Raw genomic sequence first — 15,193 nt, 5'->3', positions numbered from 1 at the left:
TCGCAGAGATGTAAGGTGTAAAGTGATGTATATTTACAGTGCTCGAGAGGTGAAACAGTCCCAGTACACAAACGACCAAAAGCTATATACAAAAGTAACAAAGAAAACTGAAACAATAAACACTATACAATAGGAAACAAAAAAAATAAAAACAATAATAATAATATTATTATTATTATTATATATCTATATATATATATATATATATATATCCAGGCAAACCCCTCCAATGATAAACTGCTCATGGCACCACACTTGCACGCTCGCTAGCCAGGTTAACTGACCCCCAAAAGTTCTTTGGGGCTCCTCTTTATAGTCCAAGCCCCGCCCCTTTTGTTAAAACCATTAAAACCATTGCATAAATTAGTGGGTAAGTATTTCAGGTGAGTATGTACAATTTTCACAACATCACAAAAATATATACACACAAAAATAGCCAAAATATTTACAGAAACAAACTCCAAACCAAAAATAACAAATACAAATGTAAACACATAAAAATTTGCATAATAATAATAACAAATTTCCATTATCCCCCCTAACGAACCAAGACAATGGACGAGCCGACTTCCGGTTGCTTCGCGCCGATGCAGCCACACACATCGGTCCTGGCACTATTTATCCAGGCCGCTGGGTGGCGCTCGGGTTCGGTCGATCGATGGTGGAGAAGCAACGCGAAAGGCTGGCAACACAGACGCTGGCAAACACCGAACACAGGTATGTATTAACATAACATGACGAAACATAAAACATAGAAACAGAAACAAACACAACTCAGGTATGTATGCATGTTGTTATGCACAGCAGGGATTCTGAAGGGGATGGAAATGGAGTGGCTATGTTTGCGTGTATGATGACCAGCGTGCAAATGGCGTGCGTGTGTACCCACAATGCCCCAGCAGGGAACGGAGGATGAGGTAAGAGGGTGTGTGTGTGTGTGTGTGTGTGTGTGTGTGTGTGTGCGCGCGTGTGCGCGCGTGTGCGCGTGTGTGCTGTGCTGCGCTGCGCTAACCAACAGGGACAGGTCACCCTGTCACACACTGCAAATCCAAGAACTGCACACAGAAAACTCAAAATGCCTCACATCACAATGAAGCATTCAAAATATCACAAACACATCTCAAAAGCAAACATTTGCAAACACCTTTACCATAGTCGTGGCCTAGTGGTTAGAGAGTATTACTCCTAACCCTAAGGTTGTGGGTATGAGTCTCGGGCCGGCATTACTACGACTTAGGTGCCCTTGAGCAAGGCACCGAACCCCAACTGCTCCCTGGACACTGCAGCATAAATGGCTGCCCACTGCTCTGTGTGTGTTCATGGTGTGTGTGTGTTCCCTGCTGTATGCACTTTGGATGGGTTAAATGCAGAGCATGAATTCTGAGTATGGGTTAACATACTTGGCTGTATGTCACGTCACTAATATCAATTCCTGTTCGATTTTGTGTGTTACATAGAGAATTGTGTTATGTGTTTTGGAAAAAGTGTTTTATGAAATTGAAAACTGAGTCAAAGTCTGAGAATTAGTGCATGGTTTAACAGATTTGGTGTGTGTTGTGGTGTTTGATCATCAGGTTTCACAAATTGTGTGATAAGTAAACATTTTGTGTGTAATTTTTAAGTATTTGTTTAAATAATTCTGTTATGAAGTAAGTTAAGATGACCACTGTGTAATGAATGTATTTAAACAAATATAAATTGTAGAATTTAAAAGTAAATTTAAAAACTGCATTATGTGCAGTTCACATCTTTGCATAATTGTTTTTAAAATTGATTGATAATCATATATATAAAAAAAATAGTAGTTAAATTTAAGTTTGGGCTCTGTTGCTAATTATAACCTCATAGTAATGTAAAAGGGTTCTTTATAGTTTAGAGCATAAGCTGAGGTACATTTTTTATCCAAAATAAAATTGTATTTATAATTGTATTTAAAGAAAGATCAATTTGTTCAGTAAACCACTGTTTAATAAAAAAGCAATTTTATGATTAGTTTTTTCCCCGTTTTACCAAAACCATACCGAACCGTGATGTCAAAACGGAGGTACATATCGAACAATCACAAAAACTTTTTTATAAGTCATATAGGTTAGTAAAATGGTTAATAGAGTAAGAGGGGACAAATTAATCCATATTCTGTACAATACGTACAGTAAGCTACTTCAGCGAAACCGTTGTCACATTCCATAGTTTTAGTCCTTGTTTTCTAACTAACTCACAAAAAAAAAAGTGTTAAACTGTTGATATCCATATGCCAAATTGGTTCAGAAGTGAGTCCTGTATTCCTCGAAACTATACTTTTACTGAAAATATCATCTTTGTGACTGCACAGGAAAATTGTGCGATGATGGAAAAGATAACATCTAAATTTGGCAACGACACTTTGTACCATGTCGTAGGTTACGGTTTACAATATCATTTTCCGTTGTGCTTGGATGGAAGCTGGTTTCATACTCCTTCATTCAAGTAAATACCACCCACATGAAATTTGCTCATCCTTGCCTTGTTTGACTTTTTAAAAAATATGCTATAAAACTTGTCAGATAAATTTGCATGTTTTATTTTGACACTATATAAAGGCAAAGGCAAGGGGAAGTTCACAGACCGGCGTGTGATAACTTTTATACAAACAGCATTTGTCTTTGGTTGTTCCACTGTATTTTCTTCTGCTGTGGTTAAAGGGCATGACACGCATGCCATAACTGGATTTGATTCTAATTCATTCACATATAATACCCTCAAGGCTCTCTTTTCTTTTTGCATTTTTTTTTTTTCTGTGGAGATCTTTTAAACGTTTTGTTATGCTTTATGCACTTGTTCTTATACCTCCTCCAGTTGGTGCAAATTCCCAGCACAGCATCGTATTATCAACATACTGTCCCATTCAAACCACTGTGTATAAACAAACGTGTGTTTGCCTGCTAAATGAGACATCCGATTTCATTTGCATGTTAGTCACCCAGTTATTAAAACAACAAAATGTTACAAGGGAATTGTATCAGGGATGAGCAAATCAATATATTTGTCCCTGTTTGAGTTTGTTTACTTTGCGTAGATACCCCCTCTTTTTATGTGAGAAACACATGAGCCCATTGTATTGTGAAATTACAATTAAAAACGGTCTACAAACAATTATTACCTTGGGTAAACCACATCATAAACTGTTTGTATTTATTAGATATTCTACATCATCATGCAATCATAACATTTGATAATTGTACAAGAATTTAAAAAATACTATTAAAAAAATTACATTTAAACTGCTACTGCAAGTACATGATAAAAGTTCATTTGAAGCTCACTTTCATCTTTGAAGATTGCATAATGAATAATATTTTCAAGCACTCGATCTTTTTATGTAATTATTTAATCAGTGGAAGGCCCTTTGAGTGGCGTTTTCAATTAGTTACATCGTCTTCAATTATTTTCAGGTTGTTCGATGACATCTTAGTCATCCTTGAGCCATTGCCTAGAAAGAATAGAGTTTTAGATTGGGTCTTGCCTTTCATGACCCTCATTACTGCAACCATCATTAATGAACACAACCCAGTATCATAATTAAAAAACATATTATTAGTATTTTAGTTTTTTTGTGTTCTTTACAAAACCCATTAATGGGCCACTTTGTGAACATGCACCAAAGATGTTTGTCCACTGCCAACAGAAGTGTCAGTAAGTTATATTTGAGATTTGGCTCATGTGTAGCAGACTTATGAAAGTCAGCATGTTTGCAACCCATTTAAATGTTTTAATCTGGCCACAAGGCATATGTACAAGTAAAACAGCATATTCATTTGAGCGGGACTGTTTCTTATGCACCATATCATCAGTTACTGGCTAATATTCTACTTTTGTTGTTAATTTATGCAGAAGTTAGACATTCATTTTAAATAATAGTTTTCTTTACATTTTAATGTTATATATCTTGTATTGCCTAAATGTGAAAGCTGTTAACACTTATTGGTATCAGTGTTTTTGTTGTGTATCATGCAACCATATATTGTTGTATCATGCACAATATGACCATGAACATGTGTTAAGAAAGTAAATAGGTTCAATTTTGATTTCATGTTGAGTTTAAAAAGAACATGAAAACAGGCCCTCAGGGCTAGATTTATCAAAGCCTTCCTTGAAGCCAGTGTTGTTTATATTTGTATGTTTAGTGCTCCGATAAATGCAGGAATCATAGGAGTTCAGGGGGTTTGAAGAAAACCTAAAGGTGAACCTCTTTTCAAAGTGAACCACAAAATGTTCCTGTATAGTGATGGCGAAATGGGGTAAATGGATGGGTTTTCTTTGAAGCTGTTGTGTTAAGGGGAGTGGACACTTGGTTATCTTGATCAAAGCCCCGAGGTCATGCACTCTGGCCCGCGTCTGGGGTCATGAGTGATGGCGATTCTGCGTGACATGACACATCCTGACATTTAATTTCACCCATCAGATAATAGCGCAGAGGAGGATGGTAGCTCATTTGTGTCATATGAATAAATCTGTAGAGAATGTGGTCTTAATAGAATAAAAACAGAGGTTTCAGCCACTGAAACAATTAACAGTTGATCTAATGATGGCTCTCAAGAGTTTTTTTTTTTTTATGATTTGATTTATCTGCTCTGCATATTCCTCTAGGCCACTTTTAATGGTTTTCTGTGTTTTTTAGTCTACCACACCAAAAAAAAAAAAAAAAAAAAAAAAAAAAAAGTACTGTATGGCACTATTGGTTGTCAATATATTTTCTAAATCTTTTAGAGCATTTATGTGAAATAGGAGTCAGTCCATCACACTTTAGTACTCTCAATATACAATCATTTAGAATATTATCACATGCATAAATACATCATAAGAGGTTAAATCATGGTCTTATCAAAAAGAAAGGACACAACTTGCATACATACTGGGGGATTATATGTTTGTGGGGACTAAATGAGCTGGCATTTGTACCAAACCTTGGCTGTGCTGTTTTTAAAGAGTTGTGAGTCATCCTTCTCTTGGAGAACTAAAAATAGATTCAATCATTTGGCAGCTCTGGGCTTTGGATCATTTAAACAATATATTACTAAATGAAACATTACTGATGCATATAAAGGTTGTGAGAGGGTAGCACAAAAAAACATATCTGGATAAAACATTTCAAATTGAGCAAAAATTAGATTCTTTTGGTATACTTACTAATTAAACAGGCTTATTGGGTTGCTTCCTAAACTTAGATTAAAGGAACAGTTCACCCACAAATTAACTTTCTGTTGTCATTTACTCATTTTAAACCAATATGATTTTCTTCTGTAGAAAACCAAAGGTGGATTTTTGAAATACTTTTATGGTGCTTTTTTATTATTATTGTTTTGACAAACACAGTATCCATTCACTCTCATGAAAATGAAAAAGAAATGGGTAAAAATGGTATTCTTTTCAGATTTTTCAGACTTTCTTTTTTTTCTTTCTTTTTTTTTTTACATATTGATAATTGGTCAAAGAAGATACTGTTTATCTGTGAATTGTTTGAAATTTTATTCAGACAAACCTAGTAAAGTGACTACAAAGTTAAAGCACGGCACTTCTTTTAAGAACACTTTGGGTTCAAACACCTGATACCCTTAAAAAAATGCACCTTTGAATGTCAGGGGTGATGCAGAGGGAAGCAAACCACTGTGGCTTTTCATCATTGTTCACCATCTCTGTCCATGAAAAGCTCTAAAATTACAGAGGGCGCATAAGGCCAGCCTCATGCAGACAGAGCCTGCGAAAGCACAGACAGAGCTGTACACTGTGTCAAACCTGGCTTAATGCACCATCCCTGTGGAAGACTCACTTTTAAAGAGCCAAATGAAGAAGATTAGGTGCTTTTTGTTTAGAGATATTGTTCTCCTGTGTAATAATTTGCCTCAAAGTGAAATGCTGGCTGACACTTGAAAGTGAGAATGATTTTAAACTAAAACAGAACAGAATTCAAAGATCAAAAGCCTGCTTATTAAAGGGGTCCTATTATGCGTTTTCACTTTTGAATTTTAGTCCGTGTGTAGTGTTCAAGTTTGGGCATAAAAAAGATCTACAAAGTTCCAAATCTCAAAGTCCACTCCAAAGGGAGATATTTTGTTTTAAGAAAAAATAAAAAATATATATATCTTTGTAAAAACAGCTTGTTTGGATTCCGGGTTTTTGTGATGCCACAAAAAGACCCATTAGAATATCATTAAAATAATTCCAGCCTACAGAAATTCGAATGATGTAATCTGCAGATTTTCCACTTCAATGATGAGACTACAGTGTTTCCCATTCATTGACTGAGGGTGTTCAAGTCATACACACATCATCATCCTTTTGTAAAAACATATAATAAAAATATATATTTTTTCTCTGTCATGGTGACACAAAGGTTACTTTTCTTTGTAAGTGTCTGACTAAGTAGAACAAATTTCACAATTTTAATAATTTCACAATTTTTAATAATTATAATATTTCTGAATTGACAGTGATTAAATTGACTACAGTGAATGCATTGAATTGCTATTGATAATACTATATTCATAATTTGACATAACATAACAGTTAAACCGTGTGTGTGTTTGTGTGTGTGTGTGCGCGCGTGTGTTTTGCTAATTTATTATGCAATTAACAAAAGCAAAAAAGGCCTCTAACACTAGCTTGCTCTATTCTTTTTCTGTTTTCTGTTTTTTTTTGTATTTATTATATATATATATATATATATATATATATATATATATATATATATATATATATATATATGTGGCGAGTGGGGCGGGGCCGAGAGGCGTGGGAACGAGGAGTGAGGCCAGGTGTAGTGATTGGAGATGAGCTACACCTGAGCCCCACCGCTAGTATCGAGTCCCACGTAGGAGATGGAAGGATATAAAACTGGAGTGACGACCGTGAAGGACGAGAGAGGACCAGGCCTGGGACGTTATTTTAATGTGTGTGCTTTTTATTTATGCGCACCAGTCGGCCGTGAGGGGCTGGTGCGCCGTTTTGTATTTATCTTGGATATTAAAATGAGTTTTGATGGTGCGCCGGTTCCCGCCTCCTTCTTCCCGATGTATAGGAAGTTTGTATCGTTACAATATATATATATATATATATATATATATATATATATATATATATATATATATATATATATATATATATATATATCTATATATCTATATATATCTATATATCTATATCTATATCTATATATATATATATATATATATATATATAAACTTACTACGTATACTGCAAGTGTTATAGTACTTGCGTGTCATTGCTCTTTTGTTGATTTTGATTGCTTCCATTGTCCTCATTTGTAAGTCACTTTGGATAAAAGCGTCTGATAAATTGAAATGTGTACATAATAAATATATATATATATATATATAAATGTGAATATATAAATTAAGTGACATACATGGAAATAAATAACTTTTTGTGTATTATTGACATGTTCAATAGTTTGAGATCAGATACCTGTGGTCCAAATCATTGGTGTTAAAGTTTCTATTCCTCACCATAAAACTGATGCATGTACCACCTCAGGCCACAGTTCTGTGAGAATAATTGAAGTTTTATCAAGGTGTCTTACAGCTGGTTCAATGCCACTCATTCTGACAGCAAAACCATGGGCTCACAATCCCTGTATTTGGCTTTTTCTGACAGCCAGAGAGGACTCAGTGAATTTTTTATTTTAAAGGGATCTTAAAATGTTGTTAAAAATAACATTATTTTGTGAAATGAAATGTGTTTATACAGTTTAAGGTAAAAAACAATTTTCCATATACTGTACATTATTGTTTCTCATCTATGCCCCACCTTTCTGAGCTTTTTTACAAAGCTCATTGTTCTGGAAAGCCAAGTGTGCTCTGATTGGCCAGCTATCCAGTGTGTTGTGATTGGTCGAATGCCTCAAGCGGGTGACTGAAATGTAATGCCCCATACTGTTATGGCGTGTCCCATTCAGAACACAGGACAAAAAACAATAAAACCCATTACAAACGAGGCAGCTGTTGCATCCACTGGGTACATAATTACTGATAATAGTGACTTATACTGTCTTTTTATGCGTTGCCTATAAGACTAAATGCCTAAAGTTGATGTATTTCCTCAACGACCAGCACGGATCAGCTCTAGGCATGATGAAGTGGATATCGTCCTCTTTTGGAAGGCCAAACGAAGTAGTTTTGCGTTCACAATGAAACACATAGCGACTCCACAACATGGCGCCGGAGTCAACAGCAAGAATAAAAGGTAAGCCTACTTTCTTTGCGTGAACATTAGGGTGGCGTTATGCAAATCTTCCCACACAGTGATGTAGACGTGGGGGCGTGTTAGAACGAGCTGTTTTAGGAGGGCGTGGACAATTCTTAACTTTTAGAAAGAATATATCTTTGGATTTGAGACTTTAGTCTTTGCAACTTTACAGATCTTTTTTTATGCACCACGAGCTTGTAACACTCCAAAGAGAAAGGAAAAATTGTAATCGCATCATATGAACACTAGGTAGGAATTGTTACTGTCAAAGATTTTGAACTCAACGATCAACGGATGTAAAAGACCTGAATGGGATTTAAAAGTTTCAAAACCTAGGACCAGATAATTAATTCTGATAATTGACATTAGTGTAATATAAAAGAATGTATAATTTACTCCACTGTCCTTAAGGTGGACAGTCTGCGATTGAACAGGTAGTATCTAAGTAACTAAGTAGTATCATTTTCAAAATGGTATGAAGTAAACTTTATCTTTGCAAAACAATTATTGTGAATTCTGTTTGAAAAACAATATAGTGAGTGGAGCTCTTTCAAATTAGAGCCAGTGTTTTGTGCCTTTCAACAAATTCTGGCAAGGTAGAAAGACTTCTTTTACACACGTCGTCTTTGCTTGCCCTGCTCCAAGCAGCAGGTCTTTGAATACCTTGGGGGAAAAAAAGAAAAAAAAGACCTTTAAAGTGAATACCCATGGAATGGTGGCTTTCTGAGAGAATCTATGTAAGATAAACGTAGGCGGAGACATTTTTCTCCCTGAAGTTTTTAGCCAAAAAGTTTTTTTTCCTTGACTCCAGGAAGAATAGTCAGGAAACACCTGTATTGCACCAAGAAAACAGCCCATTTCTGTCTGAGTTCCTTTTTTAATGTAATTTTACTTTTAGCTCCTTACTTGCAATTACCCCTGGAGACTAGTCTTGTTTGTCATTGACTTGCATCAGATTGGAAAACAAGGCAGTTTATTTTTATTTATTTTTTTACACAGAGAGCAACATACATTTCTAATCACTTTGATTTGACAAATATGCCTTTTGGTGAAAAAAAAAAAAAAGTCTCCAATCAAGAAGCACTTACTACAAATTTTAATTGTACTATACAGTTTCTCGAACAATTCTGTCATATTGCAGCAAGCTTCCTTAAGCTGCAACACACAGAGAGTGGCATTCAAATCCTCAAATGATTCACCCAAACTCAGCAAAACAGTCTTAAATATAAGTGTTAACCCTACATGACCAGAAAAAGACAAAAAGAGCATTTTTTAGAATTGTTGGGGTTTGATGTTCATTTGTTAGCCTCACTGTGAACACACCACACATACATCCTTCCTTTGAAATGTTTTTTAACCAAGTTTCCTTCACAGGAGGCATTGATGTCAAAGCTTGTCTCTCTATACAGAGTCAATCTCCTATTCCTTTTCAAATGCACTGCGTAAATCCCTGACCCATATCTCATTCCCTTTCACCCGCAACACGCGTCTGTAGTAGTAAAATAAATGAATATGAATGCACATGAAAATGAATCAGCCCTGAATTAACAAATAGTAATTTCATGAAAGGATGGAGAATGAGTGTTTTGAACTGAGACATGATTGAGCTTCCATTTTAATTATTTAGGGTTTGTGGGTGATGTAACATGGCACAACAAAAGCTTTTACATAATTACTGGCACTATAACTACAGTAATAAAATAATTACTGTAATGATTCTCAATTGCTTGTAATCAATGTTTTTGTACTCTATCCAAAACAACAACAACAAAATATGTTAAAAATGTTTCTAAGTGTCACCTGCTCTGTACTGTAAACAGGCCATTCCAGTTGCTCAAAGTTTTCCCTGAATGTAAGATTAGTTCTCTAAAGTATAATAATGTAGATGGCACTAACTCCATCACTGGAATTATTTAATTTTCAGGCTGTGATCAAGATGGATGACTTACAACAGCCTTTAATCAATATCTTTCAAGAATGTGTGATAATAGTTTTATGGTTGATTGTATTTGCCTGAATAAATGACCAGTGAAGTTCTTTACCTTCAGACAACAAGTCAAGCCTCATTGGCTGTCTGCATGTGCGGGATATAAAAAGGAATTAAATTCTGTGAGTAATCCTTCAGTTTTTAAAAACTGGTGCAACGGAATATAGTGTACAATAATGGGACTGTAGAGAAATCATAATGCTATGACTTAGCAAAATTATAGATTCTGTATAATGTCTCTGCTCTCACATTTATTGTACTACTATTAGACACGGAGCATTAGCATGAGAATTGAGGATGCAGAATTGCAATACAGTACTGAAGTAGAATATAAAGTAGGTTTGTGTGTGATATGTACGTACAGTGGGTAAAATAATTATCGAACACATCACATTTTTTCTCAGTAAATATTTGTGTAAAGGTGCTGTTGGTATGACATTGTGTCTGTTACAACCCAAGTAATCCATCCATACAAAGAAAACAATGCAAATAAGTTTAGAAATTAAGTTCTGTGCAATAAAATGGTATGATCCAGGGAAAAAGTATTGAAATGTATTTAATACTTCATACAAAACCCTTTGTTGGTAATGGCAGCTTCATGACACCTCTGTATGGCCCATTCTTCAACACAAACAGTCTTCAAATCTTGAAGGTTCCTTGGGCCTCTTCTATGAACTCTAATGTTTAGTTCTTTACATAGATTTTCTGTTGGATTCAGGTGATTGGCTGGGCCATTCTAGCAGCTTTACATTCTTTCTCAGAAACCAAATGAGAGTTTCCTTGGCTGTGTGCTTGGGATCATTGTTTTGCTGAAATGTCCACCCTCATTTCATCATCCTGGTAGATGGCAGCAGATTTTTTATCAAGAATGTCTCTGTATATTTTTCCATTCATCCTTCCATCAATTATATAAATTTTGCTATTGTTACACCATGATATTTTGGACTGATGTGCAGTGACATTTGACCTCCAAACATTATGTGTATTGTGGCATCCAAAGAGTAAAATTTTTGTTTGTCTCATCTGACCAGACTACATTGTCCCAGTAGTTCACAGGCTTGTCTAACTGTTTTGTAGCAAACTTTAAACGATCTTCAACGTGCTTTTCCTTCAGCAATAGAGCCTTGCGTGGTGAGCGTGCATACAGGCCATGGTGGCTGAGTGCATTACTTATTGTTTTCTTTGAAACAGTTGTACCTGCTAATGACAGATCTTTCTGAAGCTCTCCACAACTGATCCTTGATTCTTGGACAACTCTTCTGATAATTATTTTCACTCCTTTGTCAGAAATCTTGCAAAGAGCACCTGGTTGTGCCCGGTTTATGGTGAAATTATGTTCTTCCCACTTCTGGATTATGGCCTCAACAGTGCTCACTGGAACATTCAGAAGTATAGAAATCCTTCTGTAAACAATGTCATCGGTATGTTTTGCAACAATAAGGTTGCGGAGGTCTTGAGAAAGCTCTTTAAATTTACCCATCATGAAATATTTCTTACTGTATGTAACACGTTGGTCATGAGACACCTTTTTATAGGCCATCTGTTGGAACTGAACCAACTAATATTGATTTCCACTGACAAGGGGCAGGATTGCTTTCTAGTTACTGATAACATTTCAGATGGTGTCTTGGTTTTCAATGCCTTTTTGCACCTCCCTTTCTTTATTTGTTCAACACTTTTTCCCTGTATCATTCTCCTTTATTGCACAGAACTTAATTTCTGAACTTATTTGTTTTGCTTTCTTTGTATATATGGGTTTCTTGGATTGTTACCAACAACTGGTGAACATTTCATGTCAACAGCACCTTTGGAAATATATTTACTGAGAAAATTGGTGATGTGTTCAATGCTTATTTTACCCACTGTATATATAAATAAAGAACTGCATTTCTTCAATATAGACATCTTTACTATATAAGAAGTCTGCACTTTAATGTTTTATCAATTTACATCCTTTCTGAATAAAAGTATAAAAATATCAGTTTCTTTAAAAACTAACTACTTACCCCAAACTTTAGAATGGCAGTGTATGTTGTTAGGAAAGATTACTATTTTGAATAAGTGTTTTTGTTGTTTACTTTTTATTCATCAAAGAATCCTGAAAAAAATATCACAAGTTCCAGAAAAAATATTAAGCAACACATCTGTTTCTAACACTGATAACAAATCAGCATATTAGAATGATTTCTGAAGGGTCATGTGACACTAAAGACTGGAGTAATGATGCTGAAAATTTTGTTATTTTAACAAATAAACACTTTAATTCACAAAATATTATAGAACATGTCACAGAATGCTATTGTTGTTGTTATTAGTTATAGCATATTTTATCATGTTATTTAATTATATGGATTCTTGTCATTTCAATTCAAATTTCTACTCATGTGGAACGTAGTCAAATAAATTACAATTCCAATTCATGAACTGACAGGAAGCCAACTGTTTTAATTTAGAATTTTTCCCAACCCTGGTAACCTCTGATCCATGTTCAGTCCCATTGTTTAGACCTCGAAAGTCAGAAAGGGCATGTGCCCAGAGTATCCTCGATCCCCTGACCACACGAAACAAGATCTAGAACACGTGTAAAAGCTGTTGTGTGAGGCAAAGGCGAAGTGGGCCAGGATGTGCTACGTGCTGCGTGACCTGAATTGCACTTAACGCTTCGATTGATTAAATCCTGGAAGCTTCTGAAACTTCTCTGTGGAACGGAGGGTGCTCTTTCAATTACCCAGTGAATTTCGTCATGCTTTGTGTATCGAGCCTCAGTCACAAGAGATGCACATGGATAGAATTACTAAGGCACCCGGGGAAAGTTCGCAACAGGAGGGGGTAACCGAATTCACTCCGATCACCCTGGCAGGTTTGATTCCTTCATTAAAAGCACTCAAGTGAATTATGAGCAATTATAGTTATAGAGATAAGTTAGAAAGCGTTTTTGGAGCCATGTGGCCTAGCATGTGTTTTGGTGCTCCCTGTAAACAATGTCTGGTCTTTGCTGAGCTCGCAGCTTTCTTTCTTACTGCCCAAAACAGTCTAAATTGGCTTATGGATATGATACTGAACTGTACAGGTTTGATCTTAATTTCACCTTAATTAAAGCATAGGTTTTGGCTCTTTGCTGCCCTGGTGATAAGAGAATGAGAGCACTGCGACTTTGCTCATTTCCGCTGGATTAGAGGTGGATTATAATTAGACAGTAAGACGGCAGGAGTTTCAGATCAAGGGGCAATTGCTAATAATGATACTGGCTGCAAAAATGTAAGAAAACTTGATAGGACATTATCAACTATGGAAATCTCTGAACAATGATTGTTTTTAGCATTGTGAACTGGCATAGTATATTTACAGTTACAGCAATCTCATGACAGTCATGGTCAAATTAAATTGAAACATTGTTTTATACTTTTATAGGGCCAAATATACCATATTAATGTAAAAATAATGGATTTTTTTTCTTCCTCAAAGGGGTTTTACACGCATTTTAAGTTATGCATTTTGTTTTGTTTTATAATTAAAACTTGCCATAACATTTTCTGGTAATTTTCTGCCAGGACATTATCTTTATTTGTTCAGATTTTTGATACAGTGTGTTTTCCATAAGGATTACTTGTAAGCAAACACACTGGGGGGACACAGAGGCAAGTGCACACAACAGCAGGTTTATTGAACACTGGCAGGTAGGTGAGAGCAAGACAACGAATCCGGGTAGTATACAGGGAATTGCAAGGGCTCTTGTTTCTTATCTGGGAGTTAATGAGTCATTTTCCTTATCCTAGGAATCCAAGTAAAATGGAGCATGGAGACAGTGGAGCACAGGGGTACGTGGAGTGGATAGATGGAGCGGCTAACAGTAATAGCAGGTACTATAAGAGTCAGGGAACTAATCATGCAATTTTTGAGACCAGACAAATGCCCGATTCGAACGGTAATTGTTTCACATGTGGACGTCTATAAAAATAAGTTTACATATCACCTGAGTGATTAAACTCATGAATTCGAATGGCAATCTATTCACAGAGGAGGAGTGAGTTCTGTGATCCTACGAACATGCTGCTCACGTGACCAGTCACAATTGTCTGCTGTAAATAAAATGAACTTCCCAAATTGATTCTTATTATTGTGTGAAATGTACTTAAACACTTATGTAAAATGTATACGTATAATATATAACCCCATTTATTATCCGATTGAAATTGCCGGGTTTAAAAAATGTGCTATAATTGTACATAATTATACGTGATAATCAAGTAGCATATATCAGTTTATACTAGTACAACTTTTAAAACTGTATTGCATACCTGCTGCTGCCATAATAAAGACCCATTTCAAATGTTTTCTGTGCTTTTCTTCTTTCTGCTGTCACTGTGAGCAGTTATGAAGTAGGCGGTTCTTTGAAATACTTTCCAGCATTTGAGAAATAAACGTGTATGCAAATTACACTGAAGTACAACAGGTAACGTACCTTACAGTGTTCTGGAGTGCTCAAAAAGGGTTTAAGCACTGAATTTTGAAAGGATTTCTTTGTGTAAACTCAGATTCAGAAGGCAATTCAATTAACACACGCCCTTGGTGTTTGTCAAAAAACAGTAGATAATTCAGCCGGGGATTTTTGAGGGGGTGGTGAGAGAAAAATTTCTGCTGGATTCAGACGACAGTTAAATCACTAACTACCCCCTGTAAATGGTGAAAATCACTTATGTTCCTATGAGAAACAATTACCGTCCGAATAAAGCTAAAGATTATACGGGAGGAGTGCAAGGCTATGGTGCTCTTGATGAGTGGGCACAGTTGGTGTTGGTTAATGATCGGGGGATTGGGATCTGGTGAGCGTAGTTGGTGGTTACTGACTCCCTGACAGTAGGCTACTCTTGGTGTATTCAAGATTCAAATCATGATAATTAATAAATAAAAAAAGAAAGAAAAAAAATCTGCATCTATCCCACATGTGCATTCAAATGCACATAA

At 35.7% G+C, this 15,193-nt stretch overlaps 1 long non-coding RNA gene across 4 annotated transcripts in view; it reads left to right on the top strand.

Moving 5' to 3' along the window:
• Positions 1 to 632: 632 nt before the first annotated feature.
• The window catches only part of LOC127978762 (uncharacterized), a 31,085-nt gene continuing 16,524 nt past the window's right edge, over positions 633 to 15,193 (top strand). For 2 of the 4 annotated variants that reach the window (XR_008158634.1, XR_008158631.1), the window contains exons 1-3: positions 633 to 717; positions 805 to 917; positions 14,005 to 14,088. This is a non-coding gene — a long non-coding RNA (uncharacterized LOC127978762). Of the gene's footprint in view, positions 718 to 804; positions 918 to 14,004; positions 14,154 to 14,245; positions 14,543 to 15,193 lie in introns of those variants that run through there. The other 2 variants (XR_008158633.1, XR_008158632.1) reach the window with 2 other exon arrangements.

Source organism: Carassius gibelio, chromosome B19 (genome assembly GCF_023724105.1).
Source record: "Carassius gibelio isolate Cgi1373 ecotype wild population from Czech Republic chromosome B19, carGib1.2-hapl.c, whole genome shotgun sequence".
NCBI lineage: Eukaryota > Metazoa > Chordata > Actinopteri > Cypriniformes > Cyprinidae > Carassius > Carassius gibelio.
The sequence above is the reverse complement of the archived record's forward strand: the minus strand, read 5'-3'. Positions and strand labels throughout refer to the sequence as shown.